Consider the following 25,495-nt stretch of genomic DNA (forward strand, 5'->3'; position numbering starts at 1 on the left):
AGGACCCCCACTCCTTGCCTAAAATCCCTCCCAAGCTCCCCTGTTTGCCACTTCTGCTTGCCTACTCAGGTGTTCGGCTGGTATTATAACCCCTTGGAAAGCATCTTGATGTAAGCTTATTCCCCTTGGAAAGCCTAGACTGATATTTACCTTCAAGGATGTTAAACATATCTGCCCACAGTATTGATGTCTTTAGTTAAGGGATAATATTTGGTTCAAACCATCCACATCTATCCTTCTGAGTTTCTAGCTGTATCGGCTCTTTCACTAGACTTGACCAAAAATACAACTTTATTTTGATTACAGAGCTTTCCTGCCCTTTGGGGAGAGGGAGAGAAATCATACTGTACCTCTATTGTTTCTGACAGTTCATTTACACAAATGAAACAAGCCATTCATCACCAGAAATCCATCAAATGGAAGCTGTCTTCAGCTTTGGGGTGCATAAAATATGCAATATTTCAGCATTATGGATTTACATCGAACAGCGTATCCAATACAATAAGGATTTGCCTTAGATCCCAGGGTAATATATTCATGGCACTGCTGTTTTTTTTGCCTCTGTACCAACCTTTTTGCAACTTCAATTCTAACCTGCTTTATTTAGGCCTGTTAAAAATCACACAGTCTCCCTCTTATCTGAACCAGTGGCACGTTATCATTCTGTTTACAAATATAATAAAGCCAACTCTTTTCTATTTTCTAAACAGAATTTCATTTAGATACCATCTTTGTTCCAGGCTGTATTAAACATTAAGACTAGGATGAAGACAGCTGCAAATGAAAACAGGTATGGGCCAAATTTTGCTCTCTGATGCATGCATTTGATTCAGATGGGGGATATATATATATATGATCATTTTCAATACTGAGAGATGAAAAGTCTGTTAGACCCGGAGTCCATCTGTGAGAGAATTTAAAGAGATGAAATATATTTGGTGTGTTTCTCTGTATTGTGTTATGCCACATCGAGCATAATGAAAATTCTCTACATTCATGTGGTTGAATTTCATCCAAGACAAAATTTCTCCATTTCCCCCAGCAATTATTTTAATGGTGGAATCGCATCACAGCTGAACAGCGGGAGGAAAGGATGGAGAGAAACAGAGAATTCAGAGAGATACAATCTGTCATGTTTACCTATGCCTATTCTTACAAGAGATATTATTAGGGTTCTCAAGGTTGAATTACACAACTTGGCGACTCCATTATGAGCTAAGGATGTGATTCACCTGCTCGGGTTCACATACTTGCAAGAGTTTGATAAATGGCCGTGGTAGCACAAATGGCTAAGCTATGGCAAGTACATGCCCATTGGTTTCAGGTGGGTTCGGAGCCTCTGCCAATGATACCGTGGCTACACTGCTATTTATACTCTCACTAGATCTCATTAAGCAAGTGTAAGTATGTGTACATAAGTAGGGGAATCACATCACACACTGTAATATGGACATAGCTTGAGATACCATGACAAGGAGCATTTAAATAAACAAACAAACAAGTTATCCATCTATCCATCCATCTATCCATCCATCATTAAAAAATCTCTTTCAGGGAATACTCTTGTAACCCACTGCTTGGTGTATTTTATATATCTCCTTTCAGTGGCTAGCATCCACAGAAGTCTGTTACAGCTGTCAACTAAAGAAGTTGCTCCTTTCTCACAAGAGATAAAGAATCATGCTTTTAGCACTGGAGATCCTTGGTTCAGTTCAACTGATGACCTGTAATGGTGGTCACTACACATTGCTTTACTTTAGCATGAAAAAGGCACCACTCAGAGATCTGTGAGGTATGACAAATGGACATCTGGCGGGAGCTGATCTGCTACAGTTTCAAAGATTGTGTTTCAGGCCAGAAAACCATCTTCCTTCACTGGGTTTTAGAGGACATGGGAAGGTTCTTCCTTCTTCTCAAGCACAGCTGGTTGGAAAAATTCAATGAAAAACAAATGTTGATGAAACATAGAACTGAAAATGTTTCTCTCTGTGTATAGAGGAATGGATTTGTTGGCCTTGTTTTCTAATTGCTTCTACTTCAAAGATATCCAAATCCAGACAACACTACACAACAACAATTTTCTTTTCCTGGCAAGACAGCAACCCACGTACCATTATGGGTTGAGCTTCCCAGATGGCAAGACTGGGTGGGGTGCTATAAAGGTCTTGTTATTTTTACGCACAGCCAGTTGGAACCAGATAGAATGAAGCAGAGCTCCATCAGGCTCCATGGCTCTGAACACCAGAACCTTTAGCTTGGTGATTTAGAAGAAAAATGCTAAAACCCACAACCACCACCAAACTTTCACTTGCATGTTCCTTCTGGGCTGCTCTGCAAAGCCACTGCCCCCTTCTCACTTACATCTCTTCTGAAGACCCTCTTCTTCTTCTCCAACATCTATGCCATGTATTTATTAGAACTGGTTGAAAAACAGGGGGAAATGTGACCATCTTTTTTTTTTAAATTGTTTTTTCAATTTTTTTGCCAAAAATTCTGTTAAAATTTCTAAATTTGAAAAGTTCTGGCCAGCTCTAGGCATTTATCTCATCACTAAGCTCCTTATCTGTATGGAGGGAGGGAATGCTGAATTTTGAGAAGAAGGGGGATAAAAACCTGGGAAATTGGTATTCAGGAAAAGATGGAAGGGTCAAACTGTGGAAGGGAAGGTGGTAAAGAGGGAAGTTTGGGGTGTTTAATTAAAAATAAGCAACTGTGTAACAAATCAGATATTTGCCTATATTGTGCTGATCTCTTTGGGCTATATTCTGCCATTGTTGGACTAGTACCTTAACTCTCAAGTAGTCCCACTGAAATCAGTCAGTCAATGAGTCTACTCATGCAGAAAGTTATTACTCAATTAAGTCCCTCAAAATTTGTCCTCTGGGAAGGGCATATGTTAGTAGGATCCTTTGGGACTCATGCACATAGTCAGTCAATTCTTTTGAAGACTGAGTTTTGCTCAGTTTTTCGACATGGGAGAAAATGTCAGCTCTGGCCGTCTCACATTAGACCAACTACGTCCTCTCAACAATCAGCCACACACACAGAAGCAACATGGAGCTGGCTTCAGGTTCCAGAAACAACATCAGAGAGAGGGGCACTTCGGCACTAGACAGCAAGACGGGCGTCCCAGAAGGACGCAAATAATCACTGTTGTTCTTGTGTTGCCTCCAACTCCTTCAAAACGCTAGCCATTAAGGGGAAGGGGAGAGGAAGAGGGAAACTACCTCACAAATCACTCCAATGAGGCCCCAGGGTGAAAATGGAGTCTGCTTACAATTGCTAATGAGGTGCCAAGCAATTTGTTTCTTCTCCTACTGTATGTTTTATTTCTGGAGGAGATAAGTTCTGACTGGAGACTATTTTGTCTGATTGAGTTTAGTAGGGATTGTGAGCCTTAGGTTCCATACTCTTGACCTATGATCATTTTGGGTCTTTTAAAGGGATAGTCTGTTCAGTCTAAAAAGAGAGCACGGAGGGTTGCAGGCAATGGTGTCCTACTCAACAGGACTTGAGAGCTTATCCAGGTGAATTTGTATGTGGGGTTAGCAAAGGAACCCAGGTTAGTGAGTGTCCTGGAAATTAAGGGATGATAATTAAGATAACTACGTTGAGACTCATCTCAGAGTTCTTGGAGCGCCGTGCTCTGAGACTAGAGTGAGCTTCAAGTCACAGCTGGTTGTCTCAATTCAGCTTGGAAGAAAAAAACACCAGCTTCTGTTTACAGGCTGATCCTCAAACTGCTTGGAACCCTCCGTCCTCTTTGGGTAGGTCAGGTGCTTATCCAAAGAGTACAAACCTGAGAGGTCTGCAGAACCAGAGTATACATCTTGTGAGATCAGGCTGTCTTGTGAGATTACTGACACTTCCCGCTGGCCCTGGAAAAGCATACAAGAGCACCTCTTCTTGCTGTATTTTGGCATTCCTGCTTCCTCCACAGTCAGAACCAAGGGCTATTGGCCTGATTCAAACCCTGCTGAAGTCAATAGGAGTCCAACCATTGACTTGAGTGGCTTTTGGATCAGGGATGAGGTGATATCTCTGTAGAGCACAGATATGGGAGCCTATCAATATATTTTATTGACAAAAGCAGTATTTTATTGGTGTCAGCACCACGGAACCACACACTCAATTCAGATTCATGCCAACCAGTTCTAATTCAGACCTTCTGTTGTTAGTGATGGCACTTTGTGCATAATGGGTAGGGTGACCAGATAGCAACTGTGAAAAAACGGGACGGGGTGGGGGTCAATAGGCGACTATATAAGAATAAGTCCCCCAAAATGGGACTGTCCCTTTAAAAAGGGGACATTTGCTCACCCTAATAATGGAGACTGAGTGACAGGAGAGATATTACGACACTGGGATGAGACTGCAGGGCTGATGAATGGATGCTGCCATTAAGCAGGGACCACGTTGATCCAACCAGAAAAGGACGACTTGTGGCACCTTAAAGTCTAACCAAGTTATCTGAGCATAAAGTTTTCGTGAGCTACAGCTCACTTCATCGGATGCATACTGTGGAAAGTACAGAAGATCTTTTTATTCACACAAACCATGAAAAAATGGGTGTTTACCACTACAAAAGGTTTTCTCTCCCCCCCCCACCACTCTCCTGCTGATAATAGCTTATCTAAAGTGATCCAACCAGACACTATGGGTTTGATTTTCTTTTCATTTACACTGGTATAAATTCAGTAGTTTCCTCGTGTTCGCCGAGAGAGAATCAGGCCCAATCCTTCTTCATTTGTGTTTTTTCCTCAATGCACCTGCCGCTTAAACTCCAGCTTCTCCTGCTGTCCCAACCTCTACTTTGCACAATGTATTGTCCTATTTATATTCACACAAACCATCCCCTGGTTCCAAAGATTCTGCTTTGTCCATAGCTTTTCACAGTAAGCTGTTTGGTGCAGAGACTTTTGGGTTTGTTTTTACAACGCCTAGCACTTTCAGGGTCCCAGTCTGGAGTTCCTAGCAGTACCACAATCCGAATAAGCAGTCATCTTTTCTACATTGTTGGCAGTTAGAAACTGCTGCTTTTCTGAGATTCCCCTCAGAATTTCTCCTTGAGGGAAGCAAAGTCTAGTAATATAAGAACAGGGTTGAGTTCAGTGAACTTTCACTATCTAATCTCACCTTTCCCAGTGATACCTTCTGAGATCTCTGGCTAATCACAGCTGCTTTGCTTCTGTGCCCTCTCCCCGCTGCAATCTGTGGTGAGGTTTAATTAATGTTTACAAAGTGCTTTAAGTTCTTGACTGGAGAGAAGTGCAAAGTATTCTAATTAAAGAAGATTCTCTGCACAATCTCATTGATACCTACAGGTGGGACAGGAACTTGAGATATCTCCACTCTTCCTCATTAAGCTACTGACATCAGTTGAGAGCTTCTGATTCTCTCTGTCCACCAGGATCTTCAAGGATATAGACCCTGGAGAAACTAAATGCCTTGCCTACTAGCTGACTACAGCTTTACATTTTGGCAGGTTTACAGGGTACGGAAAGGTTTCAGAGTAGCAGCCGTGTTAGTTTGTATTCGCAAAAAGAAAAGGAGGACTTGTGGCACTTTAGAGACTAACCAATTTATTTGAGCATAAGCTTTCGTGAGCTACAGCTCACTTCATCGGATGCATTCAATGAATTCAAGTGCCACAAGTCCTCCTTTTCTTTTTGCAGGGTACGGAAAGTACTGCAGTTCTGCTGTATAGTCAGTAAAAGAAAAACAAGAACCCCAATAGAGTCCATAAAACATCTTTCTGCAGTGTTCACAATCACTTGTCTGGGTAACAGGATAAAAAAGAACAAGTGATAGCGATGAAGGTAGCCACCAGGTTTCCTTCCTTAGTGTTCCATTGCATGGCTACTTTACTGGGACTGTAAAGAGAACATATTGTACTGTGTATGTGTTAGCCTTCTGAATGGGTCACACCGTGATCTCTGCCTTGTGGTTTGGATTCCTTGTTTCTATTGGATTTTATTCAGAGTAGTTCAGTTTGTTTGTCATTATCATTTTTATTTTTATTATGGTAGTGCCTAAAATAAGCCAACTGAGATCGGGATCCCATTGTATTAGGTACTTTATGGAACATAATAAGAGACAATCTCTGCCCTGAAGATCTCACAAGGTTCTTGGAAAATGAATAGTGCTATACCAAGTATTATTAATGAATTGCTTAGCTCCAGTCTGGAGATTTATTAGGGCATGTTGCTACCTTGGAATGCTATAATTTTATTAAGATTCCCAGAGGCCTGCAGCCATATGGCACCAACAAACTAAAAGTATGAATAATACATGTGTGTGTTTGTGTGATGGTTCTATAATCTGAAAGATGCTGATGTGTGCTACTACAGATCATTAGCTCCCCAACAGCCACTCAGTGGTCTAGATATACCTTGAGTATAATAGTAATGGGAAACCATCTAGATAGTAAGAATTTAGTTCAGACAGTTACCCTTCAGATGCTCATCCAAATATTATTGGAACTAATTACATTTCGTATTCCTCAGATGTTCTTGTGAGATGATACCTGTCTCACTTCCAACCAAATCCAGAATGGTGCAGAGGTGCAAGAAAATGAAAAATACTTAGAAATAAAAATTGGGTGAACATTTGCCAGTGTGTAAAAATAAAAGGTTCTGTTCAGTTTTGTTTACTGGTTTCAGGGAGGATTCAAAATTATTCTCATTTTTTGTGAGTCAGGCTTCCTATTCTCTGGTTGTGGTGCTTTGGCTGAATGAGAAAAACAACCAAAGGAATAATGGAAGGATTTTCTATTGAGTGGATGAGCTGGAATCATTTAGTACTCTATGAAGTTCTGCATCAGTGATCAGAGAATCCAATCCAAAACCTCTTGGAGTCAACAGAAGCACTCCCTTTGACCTGATTGGGCCTTGGACCACATTCTGAGAGAGGAATGATCATAGGATTGGTTTTCCTGGTGATGGCATATATGGGGCAAAAGCCATTTCTTTTTCTCCTTTGCAAATCACATTTATTGTGATATGGGAACATCTGACAAAAAATCCTTGGTGCCTATAATTGAGGACAGTGCAAATGTTCCTCGACTGCATTGGCTTACTGAACCACATGGACTATGAAATTTGCATGCTGCAATTCCAAACATCATAAATACTTAATAGCACATTCCAATGCCATCCACTTCCCCAGGATACAGGAGGTTTAGTTTCAAAATGATCCTTGTTATATTCAATCCTCCATTCTGCTTTTAAACTCACACAGATCCAGCATCAGCTGGCACAGTCATTAGGAGAAAGACGTTTATTAGGGGCTCATTGACATGATGCAGGAGTTGGGAGCTCATTGGCATAGTGCAAAGCACTCTTGCCTAGAGGTCAGACATAGTGAGTTAGTGGATTGATCTATCATCTCTGGAGGTTTTAACCTTACGTTACACCTGTTGTGAGGGAACAGTGGTCCTCATTTCTGGCCCAATTTATGCACAACCCTCGAACCCCTCCAGCACAATTGGCTATCTCGGATCAAGAGAGGCCCAAGCGTTGGATAACAGGCGTAGGCTGAGATGCCTTCCTAGAGCTCTGTGCAAGCTTAGTACTGAAGTGGGCAGGAGATGTTTCCATTTGAAGCTGAAATGCCCTGGAGGGAGGGAGCCAGAAGCAGAACAGCAAGAGAAAATTATGTCTACACACTGCCAAAGGTGATGTGTAGGAAAATGTGCACGGTGTGAGGTGCTATCCGGCCTTCTCTTTGATTCACAAGCACCCAGTTCACTCACAACATTTTCAAAAAGGAAACATATTTAAACCAAGTCTGTCCCCCCGCCACCTTGTGAGAGATGAAATGGAGGAAAGGGGTAGTAAGTGGCATATTTTGGTTCCAAGATAGTAATATTAGAGAAAATAGATTAGATAGACTGAATCAGGATCCAAACTTGCTAGCTTTGGATCATATCTATCTACTCATTCAAACTACCTTGAAGGTCTGGGATGCTAAAGTCCAGGGATTTTGTTCAACCCCCATATAGAGAGATGGGCTAGCCCTAAAGTTTGGATTCAGATTCACACGTCCCTACAGTTCAGTGGTAATTCGATCCAAAGCCTTTGCTTTCACTCATGTTGATACAGGTAAGGATCCAGAGGGCTAACAGAGCTGCGCTGGTGTATGAGAAAGTAGATTTTGACCAAAGCCAAAATCTAATAGGATGTGATAGCTCACAGTGATTGCGACCAATTTACAGAATCATTACCAAGCCATCTTGCCACTTTCAACGGCAAACGCCAGCAAGAACATGAAATGGGATCTCATGCGCTCTTTCTGTGTGTGTGCAGACTGGTTTGGATCTTGAGCGACAGGAAGAGTGAGGAGGGGGAGCGGTGGGAGTGATGGGAATTAAAATGCCAGCTCTTTGCCATGCAGCACTCTGGGAAGGTTAAAAAAAAAAGATTTAAGAAGTGACACTCTTGAAAGCGAGCCAAAGCCAAACCATCAAAATGGGACACTGTCTCTTTAAGTGCAAAGCTGCACAAGCGAAGGGAAATTAATTAAGTATGGGACGCTGTTATGGCGCCATGGAAAGAATACACAATCTGGGACCTGCATGCCAAATCTGAAATGAAAAGGAAGGTGATCTGTCATTTTCTGCTGTTTTTTTAAGACAGAATATATATTTTTGAAAGTTGACTAAGCAATTACCCAAATTAAAGAAACTGGAAAAGCAAACAGTGGTAAAAATGCTTTAATTTTTTTTCAGGGGTGGGGGAGATGGTAAATTAGTTGAAAAAATGGACTTTTATTATCTTGACGCAAAGGGAAAAAAAACAACACACAACAAGCTTTAACTCTTTAATGACCAGCTCCTGAACGAAAAGACCTCTCCTGCCCTGCAGAATCAGAGGCGATTCCGAACTGGTTTCGTCCTCTTTTTCGTGGAGGTGATGTGAAAACGTGGACAGCCTGACCGCTCAGCACTAAACACTGGGACCACTTTCAATGCACCTCCCTCCTGCCCTGCTACCTTGATCTCCCTTTGCACTTGCCAAGCCTCAGCATGAAGCTGAGATACAAAAAGGGCCAGATCCCATTACACCTGGTAGGTGAGGGTCTCGAAGGACTCCGCTGAAGGCAGCGTTGTGACTCACGATTTATGCTGGCGTATCAGAGCATGATTTGGCTCTTGCCTACCAAACACATGGTAGGTCTGCCAGTTGGCAACTCTGCGCAGCACCCTGGTACAAATCCAGCGCTCCGAGCCAATCTGGGCGGTGAGAGAGAGAGTGCCGCATGAATGTATGCAGACAAGGGAAGGGACTTGCTGGGCTGGTGGTGGCAGAGCGAATGGGGGGAGGAGGAAGGGAGGGTATGCGTTCATGTTTTAAAAGAAACGGAACCCGGAAAGCAAGACACCCACAGTATATAGAGAATTGTTATGAGAAGCCCTGTTTCACACCTTTCATGGTTTATAGGCCTCCTGCTCCACCGCCTGTGATTTCTGGAGCAGTCCTGTGGTGCAGCGTGTTGGCTTTTGGAGCCCGTTCCAGCTGAGAAAAGCTTAGCATGACTTCCCAGCCAGCTCTGCTGTTAGGCCAACTGGCAACACTTCCACCTGCAGGCCACCGAGAGTCCAGCTAGAGGCCCAGGTGAAGTGGGAAACGCTGGTCTCTTCCCACCACCCACCCTGTCCAGAGTGAGGGGAGCTGTGAAATGGGTCTGGCCTGCTGAGCAGCTGGCTGGCACGTGTGCAGTCAGCTCTCTAACGTGTCTGTGATACTTTTCTTCCTCAGCTTTAATGGCCATTGACATAATTAAGAACCAGAGTTTGGTAGAGTTTTGGTTCCCCAACTCCTGTTCGCCACTGACCCTCCCAGGTAATCCCTCAGCAAATATGGAGTGCAGTATGTTTTGGAACCTGACCACTTCGCACCCTCAGCATCGCTCCTGAAAGAAAAAGGAAGAGAAACAGGGTCTTTTCTTTGTGTTTGATCAAGAATCGAGGGCTCCCAAGAAGGAATGAACAGGAGGTTTGAGGGACGGGGCAGTGAAAAGAGAAGAAAGATTTCAAGGCTCTGATAGTATCTTTTCTAAATGGATCATTCCTACTTCATTACCTCACCCTGCTCTGCAGCTGAGATTCAAGGAGAAGCCCCCCTCTCACGTCCCGTGCTGTTCTGCTTTACACTTCAAGGTTGCCCTGCAGCATTACAAGAGTTTGTCTTCCATGTCCCCTCTGCTTGGATCCCTACCTGAGACCTGTGGGGTGTCATTACCAGCTTCCTCTGCTTTCCTCTCTCTCTCTCTGCTCCTCAGCTGTGACCCATCCTGCAGTACAGGAGACTTGGGTTCTAGTCTGGGCTCAGCCACTGGGTCTTGGGGAAGTCACTTCCCCTCTATACCCCAATTTCCCCATCTGTAAAAGGCGGGGTAATGATACTGACCTCCTCCACAAAGCACATTCAGACCTACTGATGAAAAGTGGTATATAATAGATCGTTATTATTATTGTAGGAGCTGCCGGCATTCCTATACCCTAGGGTGACCAGACAGCAAGTGTGAAAAATCGGGACGGGGGTGGGGGGTAATAGGTGCCTATAAAAGAAAAAGCCCCCAAAATCGGGACTGTTCCTATAAAATCGGGACATCTGGTGACCCTAGTCTACCTTTGTGTGCCACTCCCTGGCTCACAGACTTTGGAGTGTTATAGAAGCTTCTCCAAGGCTCTGCTCTTCAGCTCCAACTCAAAGCACACAAGCCCTTTGCACTCTTGCCCTGAAACTAAGCCCTAAGAGGATGTTGTACAGGACAGAATATCAGACCACAAGACGAGTAGAGAAACACCATTTCCTTTCTCTTTCATTATTTATTGAATCAGTGCCTTAAATGGCCTCATTCTCAGGGCAAAGTGCAGCCGTTCCCTCGGTAGTTATTCATCTGGTGGAAAACCATATCCCGTCTCCATTCAGCGGAAGAGTATATGCCGCTGAGTTAAAACAAAGGAGAGAATCTCAGCACTTCGTCAACTAACACTTGCTAACTTTCCTTTCCTCTTGAGGGTTCACATCCTACTGCTCTCTCCTTGAGAATGGAGAATAGCAACTGCCCAACGGCAGACCCCCCCCCATAATAGGGCTGATTTATCTTTTCCAGGAGCACCAGGAGTTTGGAGGGCAGTGAATGGAGGATGATATCCTCCTTAAGAAGAAGAAAAACAGGACACTGGGGGAGAGAGAGAGACTGTTACAGAGATTGTATGAGGGACCTGTTCCTAATACCCCCTCAGTTCCCAGAATGCCTTCTGTCTTACCACACAGACCATCCTTGCACGGCTGACACTCCAAATGATAACAGACCAACTAGCTTGGGATTAATGTCAGGTTCTCTGCTCCTCAAGTGTGAGCCGGTTTCTGCTTGCTGCAGCTCTTTCTTTGGACAACAGGAATTGTGTTGGCATTGATGTTTGGAAGGAGAGTTCAGGGTTTCTGAAGCAAGAGGCCACTGCTACAGGAGAAGGACTCTCATCAGCAGGCGGCAGGATGTTGAAGCCCAGGAGAGAGGCTCTTCTAGCTTTTGACCTTGCCTTTCAGAAGAACACTTCCTTCAGGAACAGACCAGAGAGACACAAGGGTAACGTAACAGAGGGCAAGACAGTCTCTAGCAACTGAATGAACAGCCATTAACACCATGGATGTGAATGGTGGTTTACAAAGAAGTAAATCTCACCATCTGCCAAGCCAGTCTTATCTGAACAGCAGCAATCTCTGCTATTTATGCTGTCCTTGGGTTGTCCTGCTAGCTTATACCAGTTGCCAAAACACATCAGTCTGGTCTGCCATGTCTGTTTAGCTGAGATACCTAGATGGTCCCCAATATCATAGCGTGTAAGCACCTCGCAATCTTAGCATATTTATTCTCACAACCCCAGTGAGGTGGGGAAGTACTGTTATCACCATTTTCCAGAGAAGCGAAGGGATTTGCCCAAGGTCACCCAGGAATTCTGTACTAGAGCAAGGAACTGAACCAAGCTCTCCCAGGCCAGTGCCATACCCACTGGGCTAGCCTTTCACCTGCAGTTCTAGACCTGGGCCTTTTCTGTGCAGAGACTGCTCATCATGTTGGATGCTGTTAGTCCTGCAACGTGTATAAATGTCCAGCGGAGGTATGTGTGAGGCCCACTAAATGTTTCTTTTGGGGTTGAGCCAAACCAATTTTCTCTTTCTAATTTCTGGCAAATTGAAAAGTTGAAAAACCAAACTGTTTTAGGTGGAACAAAATGTTTCATTTTGACAGAATCAAATAGTTTTGTTTCAATTTCAACTATTTTTTTAAAAATGCTATTGTTTTTTTTTAGAAATAAGGAACATCTGAAATGAAAAGTTGGTTTGAACCGAAAAATCGATATTTTTGGATTTAACTTTTCTGTTTGGTTTTCACTGAAACAATTCTACCGAACTGATGTGGAATGAGCAAAAAGTCTTGTGGTCACTGAATCTGCACGTTTCACCAAAAATAAAGTTTCTACTGAAACACTTCATCCAGGTCTACTCCGAGCATGGGCGGCGGGTATCAAAGGCCAGGGCAGGCTAAATCTCCCCTGACTTGAGTTGGAACATGGGCGGGGCCACAGCCTGTGGCCTGCCCTCCTTCCCCATCTACCCCTGAAGCTGGTGGGGTCTCACACAGCTCCAGCCGGTGGCCTGGAGCTCAGGCCTTTCAGCAGCCAGGGGTGGCGCTGGGGCCGGCAGCTTGGCCTGGTGCTGTGGTGGGGACTGGTGCTGGGGGGAGGGGGACAGCCTGTGTGGCTGGAGCTGGTGGGCCGGAGCTCCTCTGGCTGCAGGGTGTGTGTATGTGTGTGTATGTTTTGGGGCTCCTCCGGCCACAGGGGAGCAGGGCCAGCAGGCTAGCCTCCCAGAAGGGGGGTTCACCCACCGCCCGTGACCCTGAGCCAGTTAATTCTTTGCCTTTCTGCGAAGACGGCCAACAAGGATGGATTTTGTGCTGTGGGCAAACTTGTTTGCTGGAGAGCATCATTCTATTGAATGTCCAATACAAAACCACATGGCAATACTATCCATCAGTCATTACTGTCCAGGCAGTGGATAGGGCACTAGCCCAAGAGTCAAGAGCCCTCATTTCTATCCATTGACCTGTTATGTGACCTTGGACAACTCACTTCTTTGTGCCTCTATTTCCCCTTGAACTCTCTCTCCATCTTGTCCATTTAGACTGCCCTCTTCAGGGTCAGGGAGTGCCTTACTTACTATGTGTTTGTATAGTGCCTAGCACAATGGTGCCCTGATCTCGGCTGGAGCATCTAATGTGACAGAAATAATAATAAACTAGGGAAGGGTGAAAATCTCCATACCTCGTTCCCAATCACCTGAACTACCAAGAATCCCTGTACAAATTTAGTTACTTTAAGTACTCTCACACCATTTGCATAGCCTTCTCCCCTCTCCCTGCATTTGTTTTTATCTGTGAAGCATCCTTCAAAGAAAGGCTTCAAAGGCACAAATTGGGGCCTGCTCATGCAAGAGAGAAAAATTCATCACTGTAATAGTCAGGCATTAGTTTGAAAATACTCATAATTGCTGCTGCAGATAAATGCTGTCCTGGTTTTTTGTTTTTCATGGATGGGTGGACAGCTGCTTCTACAGATTAATTTTAATCTCAAGGCTGGGACATGTGTTTTAGTATTTACATTTAGTTTTGTCTGGCTGGTAGTTTTCAGAGCCGGGTTCTGCCATTTCTAAATGCACTTTACTCATTGGCTCTTCAGCTTCATTGATGAATTTGTTCACGCTTAGGCCATTTAAGATTGCTCAGAGCTTTTAAATGACTTATCCCACGCCTCTAAAATAAGAGAATTAGAAATAGGAATGGGCAAATGGTTCCAAACAGGACTTCAGGTGGTGAAATGATTTGCAGCCTGGTCTTGTATGTACCTGAGCTTTTAGGTTTTTACTGTATTTTTTCTTTCTATGGTGCCTGCCACTCCCAGTCTCTATACATATCCCTGATCTTCCTATCAGCCCAGTCCCTGAAGCAGAAATATTAAAATTAGATTGCTTAGAAATCTGCTTAGAAATATTGAAATTAGAGCTGGTTGAAAAATGGAAAAAAATGTGACATTCAAAATATGTTTTCCATTTTTATTTATTTGACATTTGGACCACAATAATTGTTGACATTTTGAAAATTTGATTCCAGCTCTGTAGCTGGTCAAAAACGGGAGGGGGGAATTTCATAAAGCATTGATCTCCATTTTAATCATCCAAATTCAAAATGTTGATAATAGTTATCAACATTTTAAAAAATGTCAACCAATTCTAATTAAATACTAGGAGAGAAGATCCTTTGAACGCTGGAGAGCTGTTGAACAGCTGAGCAGAGCAAAGCCTACCTAGCTTTAAAAAACACTTTCCCTACTGAAATAAGGATCAAGCCCCCCTTACCTTCTCCCCCTACCATTCCCAAGACTGCATAAAGAATTTTAACTGCACTGTACTGTAATGAGCTGTGCCCAAACTACTGGTTTCTGGACCACTGTTTATTTTATTTCTTTATTGTAATGAAACTCAGATGGCCGTTGTTTACACTAGCGCAGCCCAGCGAGAGCGTGCTGGAATCAGTCTAATTAACTGCAAGTGGGTTTCAGAATTAGTGCAGAGGAAAGAACAAATTTTTAGTAACGACTTTAAATTGAAGCCCTCATTTATTTTCATTAGGGCCAGACAAAAGCAATATAATGTTTCCCAGCCCTTTCCATGCAAGGCCTTCGAATTAGCCCAGTGGGGCTGCATTCTGCTTACTTCAGGTCTTTCTTCCTCCCTCCAGGCTTATGGGAGGACACTGCTTCTTTTTTCCAGGATAACAAAAGGGAAATGCAGCCAGATTCAGCCATGATCTTGGGATCAGAGAACAGAAGTAGAGCTGGACAATCCGGACCATGCAAATGAAGTAAGTATTAACTTTTACTGCTTTAACAAGCTGCTTTAATGCTTGGTCCATCACACAACATGTCTGGTGCCTTCTATCATCTCCCTTGTATGAAAGGAGTAAGGTCTGTTTGTTAAAGCAAATGACCAGGAACTACAAGACTAAGTTGTATTTTCAAATCACCGGTGGATTGCTCCAGAGCCTGGTGAAATCAATGGATACATGTCCATTGACTTTGGATCAAGCCCTGAATAACTTTGGATAAATCATTTAAGCTGTCTAATCTCTATAGGCGACGAATTCGGACTTCTTGTATGTTTGTGCAGCACCTACTACAATGGGGCTCTGAACTTGATTGTGTACCACAGTAACAATGCGGTGCCTCAGTTTCCCCAAATGTAGCTACTATCCCAGTTTTACAGACCTAACCACCAGGGATACTATGAGGCTAACTTATTATTGTTTCTAAGGCAACTTGAGAGCTTTAGAAGGAAAGTGAAAAGTAACCATTGTCATTATTATTAGAAATTAAAAGTGACTTCTCCCCCCCTTTTCTTGTATAGTTTGCAGCCTCTACATAATTTTGCTGTGGCGTTTGCTCAAAAGAAAGGCTCCAAATAATGTTTTACTCAAAGCAAGCAAGCAGTCAATCAGTGCCAGTATGTTAGGAGCAACCATATAACAATAAATGTACCGGTGTGGGCATGTGGGCAAAGACATTGCCTAGTAACATTTCCTTTTCAAGTCTGCAAAGAGTGTTATAAGCAACAGTGAGTTTTGAAGAGAAACTGATTTTAACAGTTGAAAAATACATTTACAGTCCCCCTTTGTAATAAAACATTTGTGCATGGCCTCAACCATGTACCATATAAACCTTTAATAGGGATAAACCAGTAGGTTAGCCTCTGTGGTCCATTCAGGACCTGTCTCTCTGCTAAGAAAGCTAGGCTGGAAGTTTTGGGGCAGTCTGTGATCTGGTCACTTGTCCACTGGGAGCTGAAGTGAAAAGCCACTACATCCGTGTTACCAACACCATACATTCAAAAATCACAAGACTGTAACCAACTCTAGGTGCTTCATATTTGCTTCTGGGCAAATCCCCTTAGTGGTTATGTTTTAAAGCTTTTCTCTGGAACAATGAGGGATAGAAACTGTCTTTCAAAAAAGTACTGAAAAATGAAAGCTGAAGACCTTACATGCTCACGTGCTTCTGGAAACTGGGGGTTGAAGAATTCCACAAAATATTGCAAGACTCAGGATGAAATCCCAAGAGTTTAAAACACTGCCAAATGAGGGCCCTTATCCTGCAGCCTCTTGCTCCTCCTGCTGACGTCATACGTTCATGTTTCAGGCAAACCACAAAGAGCAACATTGTCAGTCACTGTCAGCCTGGATTGAATTTGAAAAAAGGAATCAAGAGGAGAAAGGCTTTGTATCCCATTTTCAGTTAGTTCCCTGTGCTGCGAGATAACCATTAGGGAATTTTTAAAAAGTGCTGATTTGTCACTAGTTATGTACATTGTACACATCTGGTTTGTGCTGCTACAGTTTAGCATCAGCTTCCCAGCTAATACCAATGCAATATATTGTCTGTCACATGTCACAGAAATATGGGATATCCGCAAATAGTTTGGGCACTTGTATTTCAGGGTCACTATATTTTAAATATTACAACATTGTAGACTAACGCTTTCAGCTATCTTATTAAAATGCAACCCCGGTCAATTCAAAACTACAATTTATAAAAGCTCAAGTTATTTAATAATGAATAGATCTATTTGTATTTCTCCCCATATGAGCTTACGCCCACTCCCAGACAAGTCAATGGGAAAACTCCTCAGTTATGTATCAAAGAGTTGCATAGAAATATGGCATAAAATACATAATACCTAGAGTACATCTCAACTGTTCAAACCTCCAGAAAAGGCATTAATAAGAAAGGATCTTTCTCCAAAAGGTATTTCCTCTTTTCTCCAATGTGGCAACATTATGAATTCTCATCTTTTCAATGTTTATATTTCTTTATTAATTTTTTTTTAAAAAAACCCATCTTTTTAGATACTGAAACATCCTTCCTCGTTAACTAATGTTTTAAAAAATGTATTAGCGAACATGTTTGTTAAAACTACTTCGAGTTAAAACAGGCTCAGATTAAGCAGCAATATATATTATTTGCAACAGATCTGTTTTCCAAAAGAGTTCCTCTATGTTGGATGCAGTGTTGCCAACTGTCAGTAAATTTACGAACAGCTTGTAAATTTAAGTGCTTTCCAGAGAGGCATTGGTATGTGTGTAAAATACCCATTTTGTTCCTAAAACATGGCAAGAATTTTTTTCTGTGCTTGAAAAATAAGGAAAAAAAAAACCCTTATAAATAATATCACTGAAGTGATGATGTATTGGTTTCTATGAAGAAGAAAATAAACTAACTTATTTGGTTCTCTTCCTTGTCTTCCGTTGCTAGAAAGATAGTTACAGCTTGATGCAAAGTACTTTCAAGGCAATGACTCTCCCTAGTGCTTATGACAGGTTTCAGAGTAGCAGCCGTGTTAGTCTGGATCCGTAAAAAAAGAAAAGGAGGACTTGTGGCACCTTAGAGACCAAACAATTTATTTGAGCATAAGCTTCCGTGAGCTACAGCTCACTTCATTGGATGCATGATTTATGCTCAAATAAATTTGTTAGTCTCTAAGGTGCCAGAAGTCCTCCTTTTCATAGTGCTTATGGGTTACATAATTCCTCCCATGCAGATAAACTAAACTACAGACACTTCATCTTCTGCCATTATAGAAATAAGCAAAATTTGATAACATTGCAAGAGTTAATAAGAGGAAGATACTAATTCTCTGTGGTTCATTGTTCAACAACAACAAATCCAGATCTGAAATCTAAACTTATATCAAGAGTGGAGACTTCAGAGGGGAAATATACTTTTAAAATGTCAAATGTATTTCTTGAAAAGGTGCAAGCTTTATTTATCTCTAGGGAATCATATGGAAGCAGAGAGAAGGTACACACAAAAGGGAAGTTACAAGCCTGGAGCCCTGTATCCCAGGGTAGATCTGAAGCAATTGTTCAGTGTGCTTTTCAACAGAGATATTTGCAAAATATATCTCTACTCTGCCCCATTAAAATTCAGACATAAAGATTGCTTGCTTTTAGCCAGCGCTCCCCCAAAGAAACAGATAAAAGGCTTGCTTCAGCTATCACAAAGGCTAAAATCAAGAGAAAGTAACTCCCTCTCCCTCCAGATTGCAAACCTCTGTTGTCTCACTTCCTGAAGGCTTATATATCCCAAACTTCAGGGCATCAGCTGCCTGTGGCCAATAAGGTTAATCTGTTTTCCTCTGGAAACCACCTGAAAATTCATTTGCTGTTCATAAAGTGTGGGTGTGATCAGCTGTTTTGAGCAAGGGTTTTAAACCAATCCATGCCAGAGTCCTTTATCCCAGCACAACACAATCATTTCTTCACCTAAAAGAAATGTCTCCTCTCTACTCCACGTTGCCGATCTTTCAGTAGCCCTGTAGATCACTGCTCTGTTGACTATCCTGCACTCATTTAGTGTACAGAATTCCCATTCACACCCAGCTACTACTGAGATATGGAACTATCACTGAAGGTGCGAGATAGATTAACCTAGATAATTTAAATAGATAGGCCATTGAAGTTTCAGATATGGTATAAGTAAAGAATATTGACTGAGATTTTGCTGTACAAGCTGAATAGCAACCAGAATATAACAGACATAATTCTCTCAAACTGATGGCCTAATATTTGCATCAACACTTCAGTGCTATGTAATTGATAAACAACTTCCTAAAAGAAAAGGAGTACTTGTGGCACCTTAGAGACTAAGACATTTATTTGAGCATAAGCTTTCGTGAGCTACAGCTCACTTCATCGGATGCCACAAGTACTCCTTTTCTTTTTGCGAATACAGACTAACACAGCTGCTACTCTGAAACAACTTCCTGTTATCTTAACAAGGAAATATTATTACAGTCCTCCAGTTCCTACATGTTGCATATCCTCCATGGAGAAAGGATAGTTTAGTGGTTAAGGAGCTGGATCGGGTCTCAGGAGATTGATGTTCAGTTCTTAGTTCTGCTACTGACTTTGTGCTTGATCTTGGTCAAGTTGCTTACTCTCTCAATTCCCTGTTATGTACAGAGCCTGTCTCAAAGATGGCCTGGTCTCAAGTAGGGTCTGGAAATGCTACTGTAATGTAAATAATAACAGGCACACTTTGCACATGGTATTTAATTGCCTAAGTGCCAATTTGAGCATGTAGGGTGTAGATACCCTCTTTAGGTGCCCATGTTTTAAAATTGGGCTCTCCACCTGATGTTCTGAACAATTTCTTTCTGCTTCAGAGCTCCCTGTATGACATAAAAATGATCTCTGAGAGAAAAAAAATTGCATGATCTTCTCTAGAGGTGTCTCCACAGTGGCAAAAGAATGGCAGGTGAAGGTTTTTCGATAGGATGGTGACAACAGAAGGAATGACCACCTGGACATTTATTTTAAAAAAAAGAGTCACAGCGTGTTTTATTACCCAAAAAGGCGCAGGGGAAAGGAATGGAGTTCTCTCTCCAAACAGGTGTGTAAGAAAAGTTCTAATCAGACACTGAGAGGAAGACAACCCCTCCCCGCCACAATCTTTGAGAGTTTTAAGAATGATCCTGGTCATGATTTTACATATTTGATGTTCCCCTTCCCCATGCTTAAAATTTCACTGGGAGAACAGTAAACTGATTAATACTTATTTCTTTGGCTGTATTCACTTTCTTGCATATTTATTCCCGCATTTACAGAGGCTACTGCTGCTGAAACCTCAGTGAGTATGGAGCCTGGCGAGACTTGCTACTTGCAGCAGAGAGCAGTTATGAAAACGTGTGTGAAACCTTTGAGTGAGTGAGAGTTCTTCAAATCTTAGGCTGTGATTTTCCAAGGAGCCTAAAGAACTTAGGCATGTCCAACTCCCTCTGAATGCCAATGAGATTTGGGCACCCAAATCCCTTTGAAAATTCCATTATTAATGATTATCCTTATTCCTGAGTTTTACAATAAACTCACTAGAGCTAGAAGTTTGCAAGCCCAGCTGTAGGTGTGTATATGTACCTTATTAATAGGGCAGATCTGAATGAGTGTGTGTGTGTATGTCACACATACAAACACTATCTATCTGTGGATATATATATCTCATTCTCAGTCCTTCAGTTTCCCTTCTTCAAGAAATCCAACAAGAAGATCTCTCTACATGAAATGTCTCCTTTAGAAAAAAAAACATGGGCAGCTCTGTGAAAAGAAAACATGGTAATAGTGCATGAATCCTTCCCAAAGTGCCAGAATAAGAGTAAGCTATCATGACTGCAGATTAAAACAAAATGTGATGCCACGGACAGTGTCCGCTCAGGAGAGGCCCATGATTATAATAGTATCCAACACCACTTGGTAGAAACAAGAACTGGAACACGGTCAACAGATAGCAGATTGTAAGCTCTTCAGGGATGATCTTTTTGTTACGTGTATGTGTGATGGGGGCATCTGGATGCTAGTAAAATAAAATAATAATAATAAATAAGTAATAATAACAACTAATTAATAATAAGAAAGACCTGTAATGCTTGGATGCAAGACAGTTGACTGGGAGTTTGATTTTTAAAATAAAATAATAACAATAACAATTAATAATAATGAATATCTACCTCTTCTACACCACTTTTCATCAGTAGATCTCAAAGCACTTTACAAAGGAGGTCAGGATCATTATCTTCATTTTACAGATGGGGAAACTGAGGCATAAGGAAGGGAAGTGACTTGCCTAAGGTCACTCAGCAGGCTGGTCATGGAGCTAGGACTAGAACCCAGGTCTTTGGAGGTCTAGTCCTGTGATTTACCCACTAGGCAACAGTGGCTCCGCTAAATAAAAATATTTATTTTTAATTTAAATATTGTTGAATATGGTCCTGCTTTGCGGGAGAGAGTGTTATAAAAGACAAGTCTTTAGTGGACAGATGTGATTATACTTTTGATTTTCTACATGGCACCTGGATAACACAGTGCCGGACATGTTAGAAACACACAGACCGATTAGGTAGACATTTTGTTTTTAGAGTTTCGCACCTAGATATCAGGCACTCTATGAGGTCCAGAAACCACATGCTTAACTTGAAGCACTTGAGTACTCCCACTGAAGCCAATAGACTACTGGGCGCTTGAATTTAAGCGTATGGTTAAGTGCTTTGTTGGAGTAGGGCCCAGATACCATACATAGACAGATAAAATGCCTTAAAAGGGTTATGCTGCCCTTAAAATCTTGCAGTTGCAATTTTTACCATGATTTATGCTCTTCCCTACATATAAATTGAAGAATTATTGCAAATATCATGGTAGCCATTTAAATAGTTAAATGCAGTAAATTCATGTTTTTAATTCCCTTGTCTAATGCAGGCAGGCATATAGACAGATGCCCAAAGACAGATTAGACAGTAATCAAAGATACAGAAGAAGTTTTATCTCCAGTACATGAAGGAGAACAGTCAAATAACCTTAATTTTAGAAGGGAACTGTACTGAACCTGCCCAGTGCCATAACTTTGCTTTTTAAGCAAAAGTCAGACAATGTCTGACAAAATGTTCTCCAAGGTCTGGGATGTTGTGTGTAAAGTGATCCATTTTGTAAATAGGAATCCAAATCATACAATATTTGTGGCTGCTTCTGATTTGGATTAGAAAACAGGTGAAAATTGAGATACTGGGTTCAACTGAATTCAACTCTCACAGTGACACTCTTCTCATGTGAATCAGAAACCGACTGTGCCCTGATGAAAACATTTGCACAGGCTTGTGTCAAGTGAAACCACAGACTATTGCAGGACTCAACTCCTTACGCTACCAAGATGCAAGGTCTAAGTCTTATGGTCCTCCAGGAGCAGCTGATCACATGGCCATTCATTCTGAAATCATTGCAGGCAACTTCAGATAGTTGCAGTTTTATTAGTTGCTCTAGTGGAAACCCAGAAGCTGGAGCTCAGTGCATCACTGGAAAATCAAGGGGAAAACTCTGTTTTACATTCTTAGTTTAAAAACTTTTTTTTTTTTTTTAAATCTTCAGTGTATACATAAGACCAAATTCATCCTTCATCTCATTTTAAGTCAATGACGTTGGAAACTGCTCTACGGTCTGTTACTGATTTCTGATCTCAAACAGATCTTAATCTTTGGCATTTTGACCCTTTTTTTCTTTTTGTTGAAGAAAAGCAGATGAGTTCCCCTTTGAGATCCTTTAATAAAATGCCTCTTAATTAAAAGGAAATGACTGACAATTATTATTTATTGTTTTAATTATGTTAGCACCTAGAGGACCCAAATGAATCCTGGAAGCTGTACTAATACATAGTATAGAATCATAGAATATCAGGGTTGGAAGGGACCTCAGGAGGTCATCTAGTTCAACCCCCTGCTCAAAGCAATCCCCAATTTTTGCCCCAGATCCCTAAATGGCCCCCTCAAGGATTGAACTCACAACCCTGGGTTTAGCAGGCCAATGCTCCAACCACTGAGCTATCCCTCCCCCCAAGATAGTAAGAGGCAGTCTCTGCGCCAACACACATCCAATTTAAATAGACAAAGGCTAGGAGGGGAAACGGAGGCAGAGAAACTTGCCCAAGGTCATATAGCAGGTCAGTGGCAGACCCAGGAATATTACCCATATCTTCTGAGTCCCAGTCCAGTACACCATTCCCTGGGCCATGCTGCTGGAGTTTGGCTAACAGTTGCTTGAAAAACCTGTGACAATTACTTGAGCTATATGTCCTGCTGTAACAGAGATAGTTCCTTGGCTTTGAAGAGGGACCCTATAATGCACTGTATAATACTAATAAACATGATTATTACAAAAAGATAAGGTTACAGAAGACTGCATGTTGCCAAATTCTAGTGGACTGTAGCTTTAAGTTTTGGCTGAGCAGTGAGCCAGGGAGATTTTAAAATTCAGCAGTAGTAGCTATTCAGAGGGTTGTTCTAGTACCCATGCCAGGAAAAACTCAGAGTGAAAGGTCTAATTTATCACACATTGGGGTTGCAAACCTGTGCTCAGGGTACCAAGGCAATTGCTCGTCAAGTTTCAGAAAAGTCTGGAGGAATCCCTGACTTCGGAAGTGGCAAGAATTCCAATTTACTGTTCAGAACAAGCAGTGTTAGAGCAAGAGGTATGTACCCTTCCCACACACTCATACATATATGAAAAAAAAAAGATTAATTTGTGTCTACGTTGCTTTGCCTTTTTTCCCCCCTCATTAAATAAGGAATAGCCTATTTTTGAGGCACAGCTGAGGTTATGAAAATGGTCTTTAATTTGAAAGTCTGGTACGGCACCCTGATGTGTTGACATGAAGATAAAATGGCTGGTGCTGAAGAGAATGTAATTGGAGAATCCTGCTAAGATCCTACGTGCTGAAATATTTAAATCAGAATCCATTTTATTTTTCATATTCCCATTCCCTCCCTCCCCCCGAGTTATCTGCAAGCAGAAAGAGGAGAACTTCTGTGAGTTCATAATGACTTTACGATGTTTCTCTAGTGCCCATCAAATGTTTCTGAAGTCTGGCCCTGAATATAAAGCTCTTGGGAGCTACTTTAAACTTGTACATGGGATCTGGTTGGAGCTGTCAATTTATGGATCTCTTTGGGTCTCTGGGTCTGATGCAAAACTAGTGGAAATCAATGGAAAGAGTCCACTTTGACTTCAACGGGCTTTGAATCAGGTCTATAATCCTCATTTAATTTGAAAAATATCCCATATAGTGACAGATTGGTTCAGTTAACTTATGTCAGAAGGTGGGAGGACCTACAACCCTCCTGTGCTTGACCGTATTGGTTCATAGCATGCAGAAATTTAGTATGCAGAACATTTCTATCACACTGATAGGTGTGTCTTAAGCACATGCTTAACTGATTTGCTGAATAAGGTCATAAACATGCCATCATACTTTCTGAGGAGAAGCTAACCAAAAGTGTTTGAATTCACAGGAGAGAGACCTCTTCTTGATCCATTTTCCCATTGGTTTCAATACAATAAGGAAACACATCTCATTTCCCTTTTTCACTCTAAGGCTTGTGAATGTCTGTTGATACCAAATGGCTTCCATACGCTATACCATGAAATTGCTGCTGTCTAGTGCTTTCAAAGGGCTCAGAACTTTGGAGGAGACATGTTTTATCACGGAACAGTGCTATTAATTGTCAGAATTATTTGGTAATACATAGCTCCTTTGTACAGATCCTTTCCATACATGGTTTGGCAGTGTTACGATATGTGTTTTAAAAATAAGTGTGATGAGCTCTGCTGACTCTGTATTTCATACAGATATCAGAGGGCAGGTCTTTGTGGTCTAAACATGAGGTTCAAAATTCCTCCTGTAGATTCTCTGGAACCACAGCTTAACATCCTGGCAGAGCAGAGTCAGCCCTTCATCCTCCTGTGGTAGAGAAATTGAATTCCATACAGCTCACTGTGTAGTGAAAGACCTTTTGGACAGCACTTTAAAAGCAGAGGTCCTGTTTCTTCAGTGCAGCCATTAAAGAGTCCATGCCACTTTTGGTAAGCCATTGGATTTGCTTTGGTGTCCGTGGCCAAAAGGAACCTCACCTCCCACTGTTGTGCAGTATGCGACGTGTGCCGCTTGGCTAAGGTGGTTGCCACCCACGCACCCTTCTACCTCGGCTATTGGCTGCATTTCAGTGGTGGGTGAATCAACTCCTTTGTGCATGGTTTGGGCTGGAAGGTGCAATATCAATGTTATTACATATGGTGGAATATATAATATTTCGATGTGGGTTATGACCTAACAGACTGAGTGACCACCGCCTTGGTTCTATTACAGCTGGATGATTCTGTGGCGAAACTTGTGCCCATTGTTAAACCTCTGTCTGGTTTGGGAAGGCTGAGCTGACAATAATGTTCCATTCCAAGACCATGATTCACTGAATACACAGGTTTTCTCTCTCTGTAATAGACACACAATTATTCTCCTCTCTCTCTCTCTCTCTCTGCAGTTGGAAAAGCAAGGTGTGTTTACAGAAGGCAGTATAAACACCTAGAGCTTAGGCAAAGCTGGTGGAATATGGACTGCTGTCATATTTTATTTCAGGTCATCAGGAAATGGAAAATAATGGCAAATCACACCCATCAGTTTCCAGTAAAGTGAAATTAACATTCTTGGCCCACAAAAGACTAAAATAAGTCCTCCATCCCCCATCCAGTTTGTTATTTAACTGCTCTGGTTTTTTGGGCAACTGAGCCTTTTCCCCTTTCCCTCCCCTTGCAGCCCTCCCCCTCCTTTCTATTGTGGATTTTGTCTCACAGACTGGGGCCAGAATCTCAGCTGGTGTAAATTGACATAGCTCCATTGAAATGAATTGAGTTTGAAATTAGTGGAGCTACATCAGCTAAGAATCTGGCCCTCAATTTGGTACTAGTTTGGGGTCAGATCCTCAGCTGGTGTAAATCATTGTAGTTCCATTTATTTCAAAGTAACTAATTTGATGTGCACCAGCTGAGGATCTGGCTGGTACAATTGTTG

This window comes from Lepidochelys kempii, chromosome 14, assembly GCF_965140265.1.
Source record: "Lepidochelys kempii isolate rLepKem1 chromosome 14, rLepKem1.hap2, whole genome shotgun sequence".
Classification (NCBI taxonomy): domain Eukaryota; kingdom Metazoa; phylum Chordata; order Testudines; family Cheloniidae; genus Lepidochelys; species Lepidochelys kempii.